At 41.5% G+C, this 19,213-nt stretch overlaps 1 protein-coding gene across 1 annotated transcript in view; it reads left to right on the forward strand.

Annotated features, from left to right (window-relative positions):
* Positions 1-1,083: 1,083 nt before the first annotated feature.
* Positions 1,084-19,213, forward strand: part of LOC137624583 (TATA box-binding protein-like 1) — a 44,791-nt gene continuing 26,661 nt past the window's right edge. Inside the window, 1 exon segment of the mRNA XM_068355523.1 lies at positions 1,084-1,214. The gene's annotated coding sequence lies outside the window, so the exon portion shown is untranslated.

The following is a 19,213-nucleotide window of genomic DNA, read 5'->3' on the forward strand; positions in this document are numbered from 1 at the left end:
TGAGAGAGAGAGAGAGAGAGAGAGAGAGAGAGAGAGAGAGAGAGAGAGAGAGAGAGAGAGAGAGAGAGAGAGAGAGAGAGAGAGAGGGTGGGTGGGAACTACATTTTTGACAGGCAGGAACTGTACTATAGTATATTATTCAACGTTTATGGCTGACGTCAACACTGAATACTTGTAAAGTGTGAATAATAGTAACTTTTTAGGCATTGACTTTGTTTATAGAAGGTAAAGATTTAAACAAACCAAGAACCTATCGCAGAGATGAGGACATTCCTGAAAAATTGATCGTAGGCCTAAACTGCTTCCAACCCCCGATGAATAATTGCATACGAAACAATTCTAATAATTTTCATGATGTATTGACTAACATAATATATGAAATATGCACCATGGTATTCAATCACTAAATTGCATTATGATTTAGATGTTTTGCAATCAATAAAAAATCGTGAATGGTATTTTACTATTATTATTATTGAATGCTAAGCTACAACCCTAGTTGGAAAAGCAGGGCTTTACCCAGGGGCTCCAACAGGGAAAATAACCCAGTGAGGAAAGGAAATAAAGAAAAATAAAATAATTTAAGTTTAGTAACAACATTAAAATAAATAATTTCCTATAAAAACTATAGAAAATAGATGTATGATTCCAACGTTTTTAATTTGTCTGTAGCATCCTAATGTGATCAGTTCTCTTCATCATCTTTTAAGAATGATTTATTGTTAATTTGTTCTCTTCATTTATTTATTTCCTTATTTCCTTTCCTCACTGGGCTATTTTTCTCTGTTGGAGCCCCTGGGCTTATAGCATCTTGCTTTTCCAACTAGGGTTGTAGCTTGGATAGTAATAATAATAATAATAATAATAATGATAATAATAATTAACCAGACAAGAAGTGTAAAGCACCAGATAATACTCTTCCGGTTCAACCTTTTGATAGCCTTTGCATACACCCAGCTGATTGTGTATAGCGCCCGCTGATTGGTCGAAATCTTTGATCGCATCCAATAGAAAACGGCCTTACAAAAATATTCAACGCCCATCCTGCTTCCTTACGAGGCCTGTGATTGGTCGCCGCCGCGGAATCCAGCCAATGAACGCCCTCCTTACTCCCAATGTTGTATTGAGGCAGTGTTCTATGGCGAGGAGAGGAACATAGAGAAGTGGGACTGCCAATTTTCAGCCATTATTACTGTCTTTTTGGATATTCACACGTAAGAATATAATCTTCACATGTTCTTAATTAAATAGCAGAGTCGAGAAAATAGAGAAAAGCCTAATCATGGGCTCCTGCAACCCTCTATAAGGTCAAGGTGAACAACCAGGAGCGTGTATATGCAATTTTCATTGTTCATTGCTTATTATATTGTGTGCCCGGCTTACTATGATTTGTATTGGTGACGAGGGACAATTCCTTCCTCTCAGGATTGTAGGGATTAAGGGTAATGGTAGGATACTCCCTAGCAATATTCCTGGAACCTTAGGCCACTCGGCATTGCTTCGGAAACGAGATAGATCGAGCCCAAGGCTCTCAATGTCTTCGGTGTTATTAGGGTAAACCAATGTACATTTACCTCCCCAAAACGAGTCATTATTAGCAATTAATCAAAACCTAATTGAGTATTAGTTGGAATATTAAACTCCTTTTGATTAAGATGACTCATGTGGGTCTTATAAAAGGATAGGATATTTAGGGAGGAAGGGGTTAGGATGATCTTTTAAGCCTCAATTGAAATTGTAACCCACTCGTCATCTTCAATTTTCATCTATAGGTTTATAACAAGATTGTGACACTTTTTATCCTAAATTGTGTATTCTTAGGCTTTGTGGACACCTGCTTGCCTTGTTCCCTGTAAACTTGATAAGGCTAGGGTATTTTATGGTTATACTACCGTAGTATGTGGTATATACTGTGCATATCCTACCATAGTATAACCGATCTTTGCGAAGGTAGTTTTACGTAATAAAGGCCTAATAATACGTTGTTTATAACTCTAGGGTTTCTTAATCGGATCCTGTCGTTGCGGAAGGTATCCTCTGTCTATAATGGAATTCGCTGTAAGTGCTGGACGAGTACTGGCTGTTTCGACATTTTTCTCTGATTAAAATGTGTTGGAATAAAATTGAATACCATTTCATTGCCGAAGTCGATTGTTTACTTTTGAGACGTGGGTAACTGCACAAACGTTGTTTGCATTCGCGAAGCCTCCCTAGTTCGTTGGGAGGGAGTTGATCTGTAATTAACGTAGACAAATATTTACCTTTGCATAATATTCCTATTGAAAGTAAATAGTGTTTAGGGTAGGCTCTTTGAACTGTCCTGGGAGTGTATATAGAATGACAGTCATGCTCCATGTCTACCTTATTTTCAACCTTATCGGCAATAATACGGCAGTCTACGGCTGTTCGCAAAGTAGGTAAGGACACGGCTTGTAGGTTAGGTTAGGGAAGTTTAGGTTAGAATGCTGTTCTATACACGTGCACCTGTTTGTCCTTATACAAAAGGAGAATTGTAGAATCCCATATTTTTCTTATTTTAAAAATTTTAGAATTTAAAAAGTTATGAATGACAATGTTTTAGGAATGGGGTGTGACTGTACTTGAATGGTTGGTGAGATTGTTTAATATGTGTTTTGTGTTGTCAATGGTACCATTAGATTGGGTTTGTGCGTGTATTGTACCACAATGCAAGGGTAAGGGAGATGTGCATGAGTGTTGTAATTCAAGGGGTATTAGTTTGTTGGGTGTGGTGGGAAAAGTGTATGGTAGAGTACTGATTAATAGGATTAAGGATAAAACAGAGAATGCAATCTTAGAAGTACAGGGTGGTTTTAGAAGAGGTAGAGGTTGTATGAATCAGATTTTTATAGTTAGGCAGATATACGAGAAATATTCAGCAAAAGGTAAGGAGGTGTATGTTGCGTTTATTGATCTGGAGAAAGCGTATGATAGAGTTGATAGGGAAGCAATGTGGAATGTGATAGAGTTGATAGGGAAGCAATGTGGAATGTGATGAGGTTATATGGAGTTGGTGGAAGGTTGTTGCAAGCAGTGAAAAGTTTCTACAAAGGTAGTAAAGCATTTGTTAGGATAGGAAATGAAGTGAGCGATTGGTTTCCGGTGAGAGTGGGGCTGAGACAAGGATGTGTGATGTTGCCGTGGTTGTTTTAACTTGTATGTTGATGGAGTGGTGAGAGAGGTGAATGCTCGAGTGTTTGGACGAGGATTGAAACTGGTAGACGAGAATGACCATGAATGGGAGGTAAATCAGTTGTTGTTTGCGGAGGATACTGTACTGGTTGCAGACTCTGAAGAGAAGCTTGACCGATTAGTGACAGAATTTGGAAGGGTGTGTGAGAGAAGGAAGTTGAGAGTTAATGTGGCTAAGAGTAAGGTTATGAGATGTACGAGCAGGGAGGGTGGTGCGAGGTTGAATGGAGAGTTACTTGAGGAGGTGGATCAGTTTTAAGTACTTGGGGTCTGTTGTTGCAGCAAATGATGGAGTGGAAGGAGATGTACGTCAGAGAGTGAATGAAGGATGCAAAGTGTTGGGGGCATTTAAGGGAATAGTAAAAAATAGAGGGTTGGGCATGAATGTAAAGAGAGTTCTGTATGAGAAAGTGATTGTACCAACTGTGATGTATGGATCGGAGTTGTGGGGAATGAAAGTGATGGAGAGACAGAAATTGAATGTGTTTGAGATGAAGTGTCTAAGGAGTATGGCTGGTGTATCTTGAGTAGATAGGGTTAGGAACGAAGTAGTGAGGGTGAGAACAGGTGTAAGAAATGAGTTAGCAGCTAGAGTGGATATGAATGTGTTGAGGTGGTTTAGCCATGTTGAGAGAATGGAAAATGGCTGTCTGCTAAAGAAGGTGATGAATGCTAGAGTTGATGGGAGAAGTACAAGAGGAAGGCCAAGGTTTGGTTGGATGGATGGAGTGAAGTAAGCTCTGGGTGATAGGAGGATAGATGTGAGAGAGGCCAGCGAGCGTGCTAGAAATAGGAATGAATGTTTAGCAATTGTGACGCAGTTCCGGTAGGCTCTGCTGCTTCCTCCGGTGCCTTGGAAGACCGCGGAGGTAGGAGCAGTAGGGGATTCAGCGTTATGAAGCTTCATCTGTGGTGGATAACAGGGGAGGGTGGGCTCTGGCACCCCTAGCAGTACCAGCCGAACTCTGTTGAGTCCCTTGTCAGGCTGGGAGGAACGTAGAGAGGAGAGGTCGCCCTTTTTTTTGGTTTCATTTGTTTGATGTCGGCTACCCCCCAAAATTGGGGGAATTGCCTTGGTATATGTATGTATGAATGACAAACCACATTTAAAAAGTTAAACCAACACAAGAACACCACATAACCTAAGATTCCCCACCTAACCTAACCTACGAGCTGTATCCTTATCTAATTTCCTACCAGGGTCTGTGCTACACCACCCCTGTAACCCCCCCCCATGAGACTGCCATATCCTTAGCTTACCCTAAGATTAAGTCTCAACCCTATGTTTGATTCCCAACCGGCTTCACTCCTGGCAAGGTTATACTAAATCGTAATATTTTGTAAAACGTAAATTTCATCATCATCTCTTACGCCTATTGATGCAAAGGGCCTCGGTTAGATTTCGCCATCTGTCTCTAATTTGAGCTTTTATTTCAATGCTTCTCCATTCATCATCTCCTACTTTGCACTTCTTAGGCCTGAGTCTTCTAACTCGTCTAGTCCCTCGTGGAGCCCAGCTGAACTAATCTCTCATGGGGAGTGCGAAGAGCATGCTCAAATCATCTCCATCTACCCCTCATCATGATCTCGTCCACATATGACACTCGAGTAATTTTATACTGTAGTTTAATTTCTTATCATACCCTGCCATTAATTCGAAATATCCTTCTGAGATCTTTCTTCTCAAATCTACTAATTCTATTGTAGATTGTTTCCTTGTTATACCATGACTCGTGCCCATAGACCGATCTCACAAAGGTGATATATAGCCTGATTTTTATATGTAATTTCAAGCGACTTGATTCCCATATTTTACTTAACCTAGCCATTGTCTGATTTGCTTTTTTCAATCTTTCACTAAACTCTTAATTCTAAAGACCTTGTATTCTAGATCATGGTTCCCATATACTTGAATGATTCTACTTCATTGATCCTTTCTCCTTTCAATGATATTAGATCCTCCATTGCAAATTCTGTACTCATCATCTTTTTATTTATCTTGCCCAACCTTGTGTGATATTTCATGCAATCTGTTAAGCAAGCATTGCAAATCCTGTTGTGTTCTGCTAATAAGGACAGCAGCATTAACATACTCTGGGTCTCCTGTTTTCTTATTACGAATCCAGTCCAATCCTTCTCCACCATCTCCAACTTCTACACGTTAAGAAATCCATTAGAAGGATAAACAATATAGGTGACAACACATACCCTTGAAGTATTCCGCTGTTCACTGGAAATTCATTTGATGGGACTCCATTAACTTTGCACTTTCTATGCTCATTATTATTATTGTTATTAATTGCTAAGCTACAACGCTAGTTGGAAAAGCAGAATGCTATAAGTCCAAGGCTCCAACAGGGAAAATAGCCCAATAAGGAAAGGAAACAAGGAAAAAATAAATATTATAGAATAACATTAAAATTAATATCTCCTTTATAAACTACAAAAAATTTAACAGAACCAGAGGAAGAGAAATTAGATAGAACAGTGTGCCTGAATGTACCCTCAAGCATGAGAACTCTAACCCAAGACAGTGCTTGGCCATGGTACAGAGGCTATAGCACTACCCAAGACTAGTGAACAATGTTTTGATTTTGGAGTATCCTTCTCCTAGAAGAGCTGTCTACCATAGCTTAAGAGTCTCTCCTACCCTTACCAAGGGAATGTGGCCACTGAACAATTACAGTGCAGTAGTTAACCCTTTGAGAGAAGAATATGTAAAGAATAGGCCAGACTATTCGGTGTATGTGTAGGCAAAGGGAATATGAACCGTAACCAGATAGAAGGATCCAATGCAGTAGTCTGGCCAGTCAAAGACCCCATAACTCCAGCGGTAGTATCTCAACGGGTGGCTGGTGCCCTGGACAACCTATGAAAATTAATAAAATTCACATATTAAAGAGGAATTATACAGCATTTTATATAAATTCCATCAGCAGAAGGAGCAGAGGCAGTGGAAAAATGTGAGTGGACCAGCCAAACATCCTTCCCGAGAAGAGCGGCAGTATTTAGTCTCGGCTCCTCGGCAAAGGCTAATGCCTTTCCCCTTTAAACAAGGTCCTCCTCTGATGAGAGAACTAGATACTCTAATAACCAACAGTATAAAAGTCGGAACCCTTTACTTCCTTTCGCCACTGGGAGCATCCCTCTTGCTACAAGAATTGAGTGTGCTGAGGTACCTGTTAGGGACAGTAGATCTCCCAATTTACCACCTTTAGGGGTTTACCTCGAACGTTGCTGGACAAGGTAGCAGTTCTTCAGGGCAGATCCCTGGGCTGTAAAGGTTATTTGCTCAGAGTATCTCATCCCATTCATGAGCTGTCGCTGTCCATTAACTCAGACTCTGACGATCCCATTATTGTGTTTGATGGGATCCCAAAAGATCTGCTCTTGGAGAGATATGTCACACATCCTGAAGAAGGAAGCAATAGAGGAAGTCTTCGACAGGTTCCCCAGGTTTCTTCAGCAACCTTTTCGTGATAGAGAAATTGTTGGGTGGTTGGAAACCTCTCCCGCTTGAACTACAGTAGTTTTGGTCTTCAAACTCGGCTCAAGATGGAGACCCCTAGCAGTGATGCAGGCCATCAGAAAGAACTTCTTGCTGACTATAGACCCTGCTTTGCTTCTTGAGAGAAATTGTTCCCAGTCAGGAGAATGCCCCTTTGCTTGGCACAAGGGACATTAAAGAGCCAATAGTTGCAGATATCGATGCCTCATCAGCTCTTGTGAAGATCCCTCAAGATGTAAAAACATCTCATATTGTGGCAAAAGGAGGAGAATCGGATTATGTGTACAGTATGAGATAGCCAAGATGCAATTTATGGATGATCACCGCTAATTCCTGTGCATTTAAAGGTTTAAAGGGTGCTCATGAATGGTAGAGGCAAGGGATAAAGTCATTGCCTTAGCAAGCAGGACAATGCCCTAGAGATTGACCATATGATCGGCACCCAAACCCCCTCTCCACCCAAGCTAGCACCAAGGAGGGCTTAGGCAATGGCTGCTGTTGGATGACTCGGCAGATAAACCTTTAGTCTCCCCCCAAACCTCCCCTCCTTAGCTCACAAGGGTGGTGAGATTGGAGCGACTAAGGGAACTAACGAGTTTGAGCGAGACTCGAACCCCAGTCTGGCATTCACCACTCAGGGACGTTGCCACATCGGCCACTGCAAGGTTGTGTGGAGTTAATTTTTTATGTGGATGTTGGGGAATTTGAAAGGTGTGCTTGTTGAAATGCACTTTGTATTTGTGTTCTGCAACAGTTTTGCATTTGTTTCTTGACATGAGTTAAGGAGCGGTGTGATGGGATTCCAATTTTGTTTATTTTTAAGAAACTTTTTGCAAGATCTGCGTCATTGCTTTCATGGACCTCCACATGACTTGGGATCCAGCTTAGGGGGATTTGTCTGTTCAACAAGAAGTTATTATGTACAAGATGCGTGACTTAAGAAACCAGGAAATTTTCTTTTATGACGTTGACTTTGATGGCTGATATGTCTCCTCATGAGTCTCTTCAATGTGTAATGTCATGAACGAGTTCTGTCTGAAGTGTTGAAGCATTGTTGGAGTCTCAAGGTTGCTCTGAAGAAGGAGGAGACAACAGCAGCCACAGCTACAGGAACCTCTCTAGCAACTGAGCCATTTGTGAAATAGACGTTACAGTAGTAACAGGAGTGTTATTAATGGAGATAATTGCAGCATGATTGGACTGTTCAGGGAGCAGAGCATTTTATCATTGTAATTACAGTGTTATTACTAGTTAAGCTACACTCATAGTTGAAAAAGCAGGCTGCTATTTTATAAACACAAGGGCTCCAACAGGGAAAATTAGACCAGTTAGGAAAGGAAATAAGTAAATTACTGTATATGAAAAGTAAGAAGTTAACCCTTTTACCCCCAGGCTATTTGGAAATTTCCAACCCTTAACCCCCAGGGGGTTATTTTTTCCCAGCACATTTTGTAGTATATTTTTTTTAAATTGCTCTAACAGCCTTAATTTTTGTCATAGAGAGGTCAGGTTGGTCTCATTCTAATGGAAAATGCCTGAATTTTCTCAAAAAATTATCAAAAATATGGAAAAAAAAAAAATTATAGCATTTTTTTATGCAAGGAAGTACCGGTACGTCCATGGGGGTAAAGGGATGGCTTTTGTGAAACGTACCAGTACGTCCTTTGGGGGTAAAAGGGTTAAGAACATAGAGCATCTTAAGATCAGTTCCACAGATTCAACTACCTGATTAGGAAGATCATTCCACAATCTGGTCACAGCTGGAATAAAACTTATAAAATACTGTTGTAATGAGGTGGAAGGTGGTGTACTGCTATTTGATGATGCTATGGGCCCAAGTCCGGGTTCATTGTCATTTACATCGTAAATCTGTCTTTGAAGATTGCTGTAATCATAGTGCCTTTTGTAGGTTGTGTTTCTATGAGCTTGCCTAAGGTGCCCTGATTAGGTGTTTGGTGGGCCTTGTTGGTCTTAGAGGTGTAGGCCTATTAATCTTCTGAGTTTGTTCAGAAAGGGGAAAGTTTCTATTCGTTTTAAAAGTTTTTGTTATTGTTGAGCAGTTTTGGATGTAAATCCTTTCCATTCAGCTGATGAGGTCTGTTTCGGCTCTCAGCAGGCAGAGTCTGGTACATATAGGTACAGCATGGATGGTCCTTATGGAATTGTTCTGAGTAACTTCCAGGAAGCCGAGAAAGATTGGAACAGGAGCTGCATATTCCACAATGAATGTACAGCTTGAACATAGAATACTGAAGTTGTAAAATGTGAGGGAAAGGGCTCTGTGCAGGACAGGTTATATGTATTAGGGTGCCAAGACATGTTTTTCAATATTTAACTTAGCCGGTGATTATAATAGCTGCAACTCTGTTGCTCGACAGAAAACTCTAAGGTAAAATTCGCCAGCGATCGCTACACAGGTTGCGGGTGTGCCCAACAGCGCCATCTGTCGTCCAGATACCCAGTACTCAATGTAAACAAAGAACTCAATTTTCTCTCTGTCGTGCTCCCGACAAGACGTGCTTATTCGCTGTTGCTAAACTGGATTTGTTTTCACAACTAATTGGTGAAGTACACTATTCTAGTTTTGAGCTTTCGCTATGCAGGTGTTTTATCTTCATCTTAAATCTTGAACTCGTTTTGGATAGATTTAATTAGGTGACAAAGAGAGTATGGACTTTCTTTCACTTTTAAATGGCCGACCCTTCCCTTAGCGGAAGTGTGTTTAGGCTTTTAGTAATTATATCACGTTATAGATTTTCCTCTACATATTTTATATCTCTCCGCCTTTATTAGGCCTCTTCGATTAACTTTCCATTTATTATAAACATATAAAAATAATTTTAATGTTTTGTTTATATAGACCTTTCCTGAGAGTAGGCGGTCCTAACTTGGAAACCGAAGTTAATCAACGTTGAGCCCTTTATATCGTAATTAGCTTTTAAAGAGCTAAGGATTTAAAACTTTTTAAATGTAATATTTTATGAAAGAATTTCTTTGATAGTCTTCGTACTGTTTTCAAAGATGAACTAACGTTTAGTTTATTTATGCTACGCAGTTGTTGACGTTCAACATGCGCTCTATCGTTACGATAGAGAGAGAGTGTATCACGGTTTCACTTTGCAGTAAGAGTAAATCGATTCTGACGTTTTGTTCATTCTTTCTTAGCTTAAATGTTTTAAATTCTATTTTAAAGGAACTTTTTATTTGAAAAACCTTTCAGTTTTTTCCTTTAGTCAAATAACATGTTTTTTTGACGAAATATAATTGGGCTCTTCTCTTAGGTGCGAAATCAAGAGAGAAAGAGAGAGAGAGATAGAGACGGAGGGAGAGAGAGGAGAGAAAACGTTCCGTTCAAGCGGGTAACGTTCTCGTGTTACTCTCGTCCCTAGTCGCTGTACGGGGAGGAAGGATAAAACGTTTTAGTTTTTTAATTCTCGTCCCCAGGCTGTGTGCGGTGAGAGATTGAAAACGTAGTTATATGAACTAGTGTTTAGTCTCTTTCCCAGCCACTGATTTTTTTTTTTATCTTTAATTGTGTTTTCTGTTTTTTGCTGGTATTAATGAGCTTGCATTATACGACTGATTTCGCAATTACTACCTTTTAATGAAGGGTAGAATTGCGTGTTTCAGGTAGAAATCAGTAAAAATTTCAGTGAAATAAGTGCAAAACAGAAAATCGAAGTGATAAAGTGATATGCGCAAAGTGTTACAGTGTTGCGTCCGAGGGTTCGTCTGTTCGTGCCTGTCGTTCACCTAGTCCGGGACCTCTTGCATGCTCCCAAGCCCAGGGGAGAAGTAATGTCAAACGACTTATGGGTTCGAGAGGCCTTGACCAACGAACAGACGTTTTCCCTCTATGGTATCGGGTGTATCTTACCAAGATCTCCCCTACCATAAGAAGAGAGAGACGTTGTTTCTCCTCGTCATCCGAAGGCTTTTCGCATAAGAAACCTGTCACAAGGTTTCGAAGCCCTTAAGCGAAAGTCAGTCCTTTCAGGACAGGTCCAGCGTCCTGGTTACAACCATTAGGACAGCTCTGACCCTATGCAGTCATCGGATAACTGCTCGCCGCCTAACAAAAGCGTAACACAGACTCCGAGAGTCTTTTTTTGTAGGCAAAGTGTTGCGGTCACAGACGTTACCCTCGTCTCGTACCACAACCATTTCCGTTGATCCTTAATGGGTTGTATGGCAAGACATGCAGTATATGCTTGCCTCCCTTATGGAAGACTATTCTGCCGATTAGTCCGTTGAGTCTAGCCGTTCATCTCATCGATATCCTGGCTTTCAGCCAACCTAACGTTCCTTTGTGCTTACTGTTGACGTTGGCGTAGCTTAGTCACGTCAGTCAGGTTGTTTAGAACCACACTCGATGCGGTCTCGTGTGGTTTTTCAGCCGCATTTGGACGTTAGGCCACTTGCTGAGGCTCCTGTTGACGTTTAAGACGTTCACTAACAATCGGAGTTGACTTGTTTTGACGCTGTGCGTCAACCTCCGCATTCTAGAGTTGTTTTGACTGCTCAGTCTAGGCAGTCAAAGCAGTCTCGAGTGGACGCTGTGCGTCCTCACGCACCTGTTGTGGTTGACAGTTCAGTTGTTGACAGTTCACAGACTGTCAAGCAGTTACATGACGTTGCGTTCTGGTCCGCTACTAATGCACCAGTGAGTGTGGACTCTGCTTGTAAAGCATTGCCACCACGGTAGGTCTCTCCCTTGCTTGAGACTCAGCTTTTATCGGACAAGGTTCCTGTAGATGAGGAAGTTGCTGTTCCCCCTCCTACTGATATTCCCTTGAGGACTCTGTCAGATGGAGAGGAGCCTAAAGCTGCTTAGCCTCCTATGGACTGATGATTTTTTTAAGGATCTTTGTCCGGATCTTTTTGTAACTGCTGCTCCTTGTTCGCCTAAACGTCAGAGCTTACACTAGGCCTAGCTACTTCGAAGCCGTTGTTTTTAAGCTAGTGCTCTCTCGCTCTCCTAGAGAGCTTTATGTTGGCTAGGCGACTGGTTTTTCACCAGGAGGAGTTTGGGGGATACAGCCTTTGCTTTCCCTTCTTTTAAACTGGTTTATAGAGCGAGAGTCTGATATGACACGAGAGAAGTTCTCGGCTTGGGAGTTCATGCCTCTGCCCAGATAGACTTCTCAATTCTCGTAGACTCTCCCTGGCGCCTGGCCAGGAGACGCTCCAAGTTGTTTACAGGTCAACTTCACAGCTGTTTTCGAGCCTTTGAAGTTTTGCTGTACAATTATGTCACGCATAACAAGGCTTTCAGGGATGGTAAACGGTACCGCCTCAGTCGCTAACCCCGTCTGTTGCCACACCTGCTCCCGTAGACCCTAAATGGGCTTTGCTGCAAGACATGCAGTCCAAGCTTGCGTCCTTGATAGAGGACTTTAATGCGGAGAAGGTTGCTACCGAACCTTCTGGCCAACAACCTTCCAACCGGTCGGTTGTGCGCCCTGTTGACGCTGAGGTAACCTACTCGCGTCTGCCAGTTGAGGTGGTTCCTCCACCGATGCGACCCAGTGTGGGTTGCCAGCCGCACGTTGACGTTAAGCGACGCTCGGAGGTGGTTGTTGACGTTCAGGACGTTCAACAACCAGCAGAGGTGACTTGTTGTGACGCAGTGCGTCAACCTCAGCAACCCGGTAGGGTGTTGACTGCACAACCCAGACGGTCTAGACAGTCTCAGGTTGACGCTGTGCTTCCTCGCGCACCCATGGTTGTTGACAGTTCACAGACTGTGCAGCAGTTCCATGATATTGCGTCCGGCTCCGTCACGCATCCACCAGTGCGACCGGACTCAGCGAGCCAGACGTTGCCCACTCCGTTGCCGTTTCCTCATCAGTTTTCGGATGAGGAACCCTCTGATGAGGACGTTGCTGAACAACAAGACGATCAGCCCCCAGAATAGATCAAGCCCTGCTATCCATCCAGAAGATGCTGAAGAAGGAACGCTGCTCAGTCAGGCTGTGGATGAGTCTGGTAGGGACGCTGTCATCCGTGGAACAATTTGTGTCACTAGGAAGACTACACCTCCGTCCTCTTCAATACCATCTAGCTTTTCACTGGAAAAAGGACAAGACGCTAGAAGCGGTCTCGATCCCGGTTTCCGAAAAGATAAAGTCTTGTCTGACTTGGTGGAAGGACAATATCAACCTAAGAGAGGGTCTTCCCCTGGCTGTTCAGACTCCCAACCACGTTCTCTTCTCGGACGCATCGGATGTGGGCTGGGGCGCGACACTAGACGGTCGGGAATGCTCAGGACTGTGGAACTCGAGTCAGAGGAGCATGCATAACAACTGCAAGGAGCTGTTGGCAGTACATCTGGCCTTGAAAAGCTTCAAGTCTCTCCTTCGAGGCAAAGTGATGGAAGTTAACTCGGACATCACCACGGCCTTGGCGTACATCTCCAAACAAGGAGGTACCCACTCACTGACGTTGTACGAGATCACAAGGGACCTGCTCATCTGGTCAAAAGGTCAAGACATCTCCCTAGTAACGAGGTTCATCCAAGGCGACTTGAACGTCATAGCAGATTGTCTCAGTCGGAAAGGGCACGTAATTCCAACCGAATGGACCCTCCACAAGGATGTGTGCAAGAGACTTTGGGCCACTTGGGGTAAAACCATCCATAGATCTCTTTGCAACCTCGCTGACCAAGAGGCTTCCAATCTATTGCTCTCCAGTCCCGGACCCAGCAGCAATACATATAGATGCTTTCCTCCTAGATTGGTCACATCTGGATCTCTACGCATTCCCACCGTTCAAGATTGTCAACAAGGTACTGCAGAAGTTCGCCTCTCACGAAGGGACAAGGTTGACGTTAGTTGCTTCCCTCTGGCCCGCGAGAGAATGGTTCACCGAGATACTTCGATGGTTAGAAGATGTTCCCAGTAGTCTTCCTCTAAGGGTAGACCTTCTACGTCAGCCACACGTAAAGAAGGTACTCCTAAGCCTCCACGCTCTTCGTCTGACTGCCTTCAGACTATCGAAAGACTCTCGAGAGCTAGAGGCTTTTCGAATGAAGTAGCCAGTGCGATTGCTAGAGCAAGGAGAGCTTCTTCCATTAGAGTCTACCAATCGAAGTGGGAAGTCTTCCGAGACTGGTGCAAGTCAGTTTCTGTATCCTCGACCAGTACCTCTGTAGCTCAAATAGCTGTTTTTCTCTTATACCTGAGAAAAGGACGATCCCTTTCAGCTCCCACTACCAAGGGCTACAGAAGCATGTTGGCATCGGTCTTCCGGCATAGAGGCTTAGATCTTTCCAAACATAAAGATCTGCAAGACCTCCTTAAGTCTTTTGAGACCACCAAGGAGCGTCGTTTGGCTACCCCTGGATGGAATTTAGACGTGGTACTAAGATTCTTCATATCAGACAGGTTGGAGCCGTTACAATCAGCCTCCCTGAAAGATCTCACTCTTAAAAGACTTTTCCTGGTATGCTTAGCCTCGGCTAAAAGAGTCAGTGAGATTCATGCCTTCAGCAAGAACATAGGATTTTCGTCAGAAAAAGCCACTTGTTCGCTACAACTTGGTTTTCTAGCCAAAAATGAGCTGCCTTCTCGGCCTTGGCCTAAATCTTTCGATATCCCCAGCTTATCGGAGATCGTAGGCAATGAACTAGAAAGAGTCTTATGCCCTGTTAGAGCTCTTAAGTTCTATTTAAAGCGTACTAAACCTTTACAAGGCCAATCTGAAGCTTTATGGTGTTCAGTTAAGAAACCATCCTTGCCTTTGTCAAAGAATGCTTGGTCAGACTTTATCAGATTGTTAATACGAGAAGCTCATTCACATCTGAGTGAGGAAGACCGAACTTTGCTTAAGGTGAAGACGCACGAAGTTAGAGCTGTAACAACTTCCGTGGCCTTTAAGCAAAATATATCTCTGCAAAGTATAATGGACGCAACCTATTGGAGAAGCAAGTCAGTGTTCGCGTCATTTTACTTGAAAGATGTCCAGTCTCTTTACAAGAACTGCTACACACTGGGACCAGTCGTAGAAGCGAGTGCAGTAGTGGGTGAGGGCTCAACCACTACAATTCCCTAATTCCAGAACCTTTTTAATCTTTCTCTTGAAATGTTTTTATTGTTGTTTTTGGGTTGTCCGGAAGGCTAAGAAGCCTTTCGCATCCTGGTTGATTTGGCGGGTGGTCAAAGTCATTTCTTGAGAAGCGCCTAGATTAGTGGTTTTGATGAGGTCCTGTTGTATGGGTTGCAACCCTTGATACTTCAGATCCTAGGGGTCGATCAGCATCCTAAGAGGATCGCGAGGCTCCGTAAGGAAGGCGTACTTAAAAAGGCAGAGTAATTGTTCAAGTCGACTTCCTTACCAGGTACCTATTTATTTTGTTTTTGTTATTTTGATAACTTCTAAAATGAAATAAAAATTCTTAGGTTATAATAATGTAAACATATTTTGCTGGTCTCTACCCACCCCCTGGGTGTGAATCAGCTATTATAATCACCGGCTAAGTTAAATATTGAAAAATGTTATTTTTATAATAAAATAAATTTTTGAATATACTTACCCGGTGATTATAAATTAAAGGACCCTCCCTTCCTCCCCAATAGAGACGCAGTGGGACGAGGAGAAAATTGAGTTCTTTGTTTACATTGAGTACTGGGTATCTGGACGACAGATGGCGCTGTTGGGCACACCCGCAACCTGTGTAGCGATCGCTGGCGAATTTTACCTTAGAGTTTTCTGTCGAGCAACAGAGTTGCAGCTATTATAATCACCGGGTAAGTATATTCAAAAATTTATTTTATTATAAAAATAACATTTTTTGGAAGTTTATGTACCCATGTATATGCAGAGCTAATTACAGTGGCATTGGTCATTTTCATAGAAGCTTCTAAAAGAAATTTCTTATGGAATCTGGACCATGTGTTGTCTCAACAAGAGGTCAGCACGTGTCCACCCATGATGACGTTTCATAAACAAGAATATCCCTCGGGCTCAGTTTCTCAAAATAAGTTGACCGCTGATTAAGACTATGACATCTTGGTCAAAACAGGAGAGTTCCCTTATGGCTGCACTCTTTGTTGTTTACTTTCAAAATGCTGATGACACGTTTGACCAAACAATAGGGTAGTCGAATCTTGTCTCGCTGCTCATACTTTGGGAATAGATATTTTTGACTTTTGATAACATATCCCTTGAAGATCGAGCTTTCGAATACCTAAAAGACCACGTGGTAGAAATTGCTGTGTACAAATTGGAAAAATTCATCATATGAACCCTTAAACAGAGGGAGTGTACTTGGCCCAATCTTATTTTGTATGTATACTATTGGTCTATCGAAAATACTACAGAGGCATGGTGTGAAGTTCAAACTATTTGCGGGTAACACACAATTTTACTTCTCCATAAATGATATAGATGACACTACAGAAACTCTAAATTGAATCCTTAATAGTGTTAGAGAATGGATGACATTTAAACAACTAAAATTAAATGAGAACAAAACTGAATTCATGGTGGTGGGTAAGAGAAACGGCGTGAGAAACTTGGGTGATATTCAAATGAACATAAATGATGACTCGGTGCCGATATCTAGTAAAGTTCGAGATCTAGGTGTATTTTTTTTTTACTGTAACCTGTCTCTAAATGCCCAAATGAATAATGTAATAAAAACTGCTGGTTATCATCTAAGAAATATTGCGTTTATAAAAAAGTACCTGGATGAAAATTCTGTATAGAAACTTGATAAAATTTTTATTACCAGGATTGACTACTGCAACTCTATCGATTACAATTGATCAAAAGTGCAACTTGAGAAATTACAAAACATAATAAACAGAGGAGCAAGACTGATAAAAGGTGTCCCACCTTGAGAAAGGATCACCCCTATACTAATTCATTTACACTGGCTGCCGAAAGCAAGAATTGAATTTGAAATATGTACAGTAACCCACCACGTTATCAGAACCTGTCATCCAAGATACTTAAGAGAATTGCTACATATTGCGCAGCCAACAAATCGTGTTGACACGAGAATAGTTACAGATGGCTTCAAACTTTTGGAACCTAGATACATGTCTACTTTAGGCTCCAGAGCCTTTAAATATGCAGCCCCGAGACTATATAATAGCTCCCATGAAACATCCGAGTGATTGAAGACATTATGGCTTTTAAGAGGACACTGAAGACTTTATTTCAACAGTCGTACAGAAGTGACAATTTAATAGTAAATGAACAATACGCGATATGAAACGTTAAATACTCTTAACGAACAAGGTGAAATGACAGTGGAGGCCCTGTAAAGAGAGGGGTTCCCGTGCTGTATGGGACTGGAAAAGCAGCTGTCAAAGTAAAGTAAGTAAAGTAAAAGTATGTATCTACCCATGACAGGTGATTATAGATGGACCTGAAGCCTTCACTTGGAATTCACCCTAATGCAAGAAAGAATGCCATGCTTTTTTCAGTTATAAAAGACTATATTTGATATACTAAACATAATAGGACCTACTGTAATGTTCATATAGCTTCACCTCAAGCACAGGACTAATCTTATGGATTGGACTGTACAGCCCTGTCTCTTTACAAGCTGGCTACACAGTAATTGTAACTGTCAGAGGGGGAGCGTATACAACTTGATGGAGGAGATTTCTCCCCACCTAAGCAAGACTCCCATTTAAATGACTCGTTAGTTTGTATCTGCTTAGGAATAAGCTAAAGAAATTTTTAAACGATTTGTATTTCTCCTAGCTATACAAACCCAGAGTTATTTTGATCAAAGGTCCCGCCTCAACCTCCCTGTAAGTCTTTGACTAAAAGAGAGTGAAGTGAGCCATGCAATGATAACGCCGCCTAGTAACTATTGTGATGCAATAGTACCTCGTTTTTTTTTTATTGGTTATAGAAATGGAGACTAGGAGTAACCCATTTAAATGACTGGTTTGCGTAGCTTGGAAAAATACAAAGCATCTTAAAAATTGGTAGTTTTCAGTTATGTGTTGTCAGCTGTATGAGGAAAGAGGAGAATGTTTAAAGAATAATCTAGACTGTTCAGTTTTGATAGGCAAAAGAAAAATAAACCATCACTTGAGAGGGATCCAATGTAGTACTCTCTGGAGAGTCAAAGGATCCAATAACTCTTTAGCAGTAGTATCTCAATGGGTAGCTTGGTGCCTTGTTCAACCTACTACCTATCAAGCAGTAAATAAGTTTAGATCAGCTCCTGGAGTAGTCTTTACATTTTTTAAGGGCTATGTATAGTTCTTTAAAGTGTAGGGAGTACAAATTTGCATGGACCCCACCCCCCAGTAAGATCAGATCAAAGAAAAATGAATTCTCAGCTCTTGATTTGATGGTCTTGTTACCATGGTATGCCTCATAGTCCATATCAGTAACCAACTTCACTAAGTCTTTCAGGAGAGTGGGAAATTTTGTAGGGTTGGTATTTCTGGTGTAAAGGCCCAAACAGCAACTTTATGAAAAAGAGGGACACTTTTTTATTTCTTTAAGGTTCCGTCCAGAAATGGGTCTTCCTGCTTCTCAGCTCATTTTCATTGCAGTCAGAGTTCTTTGGGTCTCTCAGAGCTGTGGTGCTGTTGGAAAACTGCATTCCATGGAAGAGGAATGTATTATCGTATCTGTTCTTCGCCAGGGTCAAGTTTTGGATACTATAGTCCATTTCTTTTAGCGAGTCATATTTGCACCGACTCACAACGGTGCCCTTTTGGCTCGGAAAAGTTTCCTGGTCGCTGATTGGTTAGAATTATCTTGTCCAACCAATCAGCGATCAGGGAGCTTTTCCGAGCTAAAAGGGCACAGCTGCGAGTCGGTGCAAATATGACTCGCTAAAAGAAATGGACTATTGTGGAAATGATTTTCAAGCTTTGGGGGTATCCAGTAATTAACCTGTTCACCACCAACCTGACCATGTAGCTCCAGCTGTTCTGTTGTCCTATTGTGGACCCTTGGGCGATGTTTGAGGATATTTTCTAAGGCCAATGGGATGACCTAGATCAGGGGTAGGGAACCCTTTTTTGAATGAAGGCCATCTTGCAATTCCTCAATGCTCCTTAAGGCCGCATAGAATTTTGTTGGTTATTTTATCCTCCAAGTAATTTATTAGTAATCTAAAGAAAGAGTGACAGGTTTAAAAAAATTTAAAGCATTACAATTTCAAATATTTGAATTAAGTACTTTTTATACAAGTACAGTAATCAGTAAATGAATTACATTGAAAACTAAATTTTAAAGTATTTCATTCAGGTTTGGGTAGATTTCAAACTACCGTAAGCAAATCAATAATATCGAAAGCATGTCACTTTCAAATTACTTTAGTTAAGCAAGTAGGTTCTTTGCATTGAAGTGATAAATAAAATAATGTTAATCTTTTGGAAAAGATACGTTATAAATATCAACAATATAACCTTTTCAAATTTTTTATATTGGCAAGTAGATACTTTTTAAACAATCACATCTCATAAAAACGCAACATCCCAGTAAAATATTTTATCTATTTAAACACACTAAGCT

Source organism: Palaemon carinicauda, chromosome 31, assembly GCF_036898095.1.
Source record: "Palaemon carinicauda isolate YSFRI2023 chromosome 31, ASM3689809v2, whole genome shotgun sequence".
NCBI lineage: Eukaryota > Metazoa > Arthropoda > Malacostraca > Decapoda > Palaemonidae > Palaemon > Palaemon carinicauda.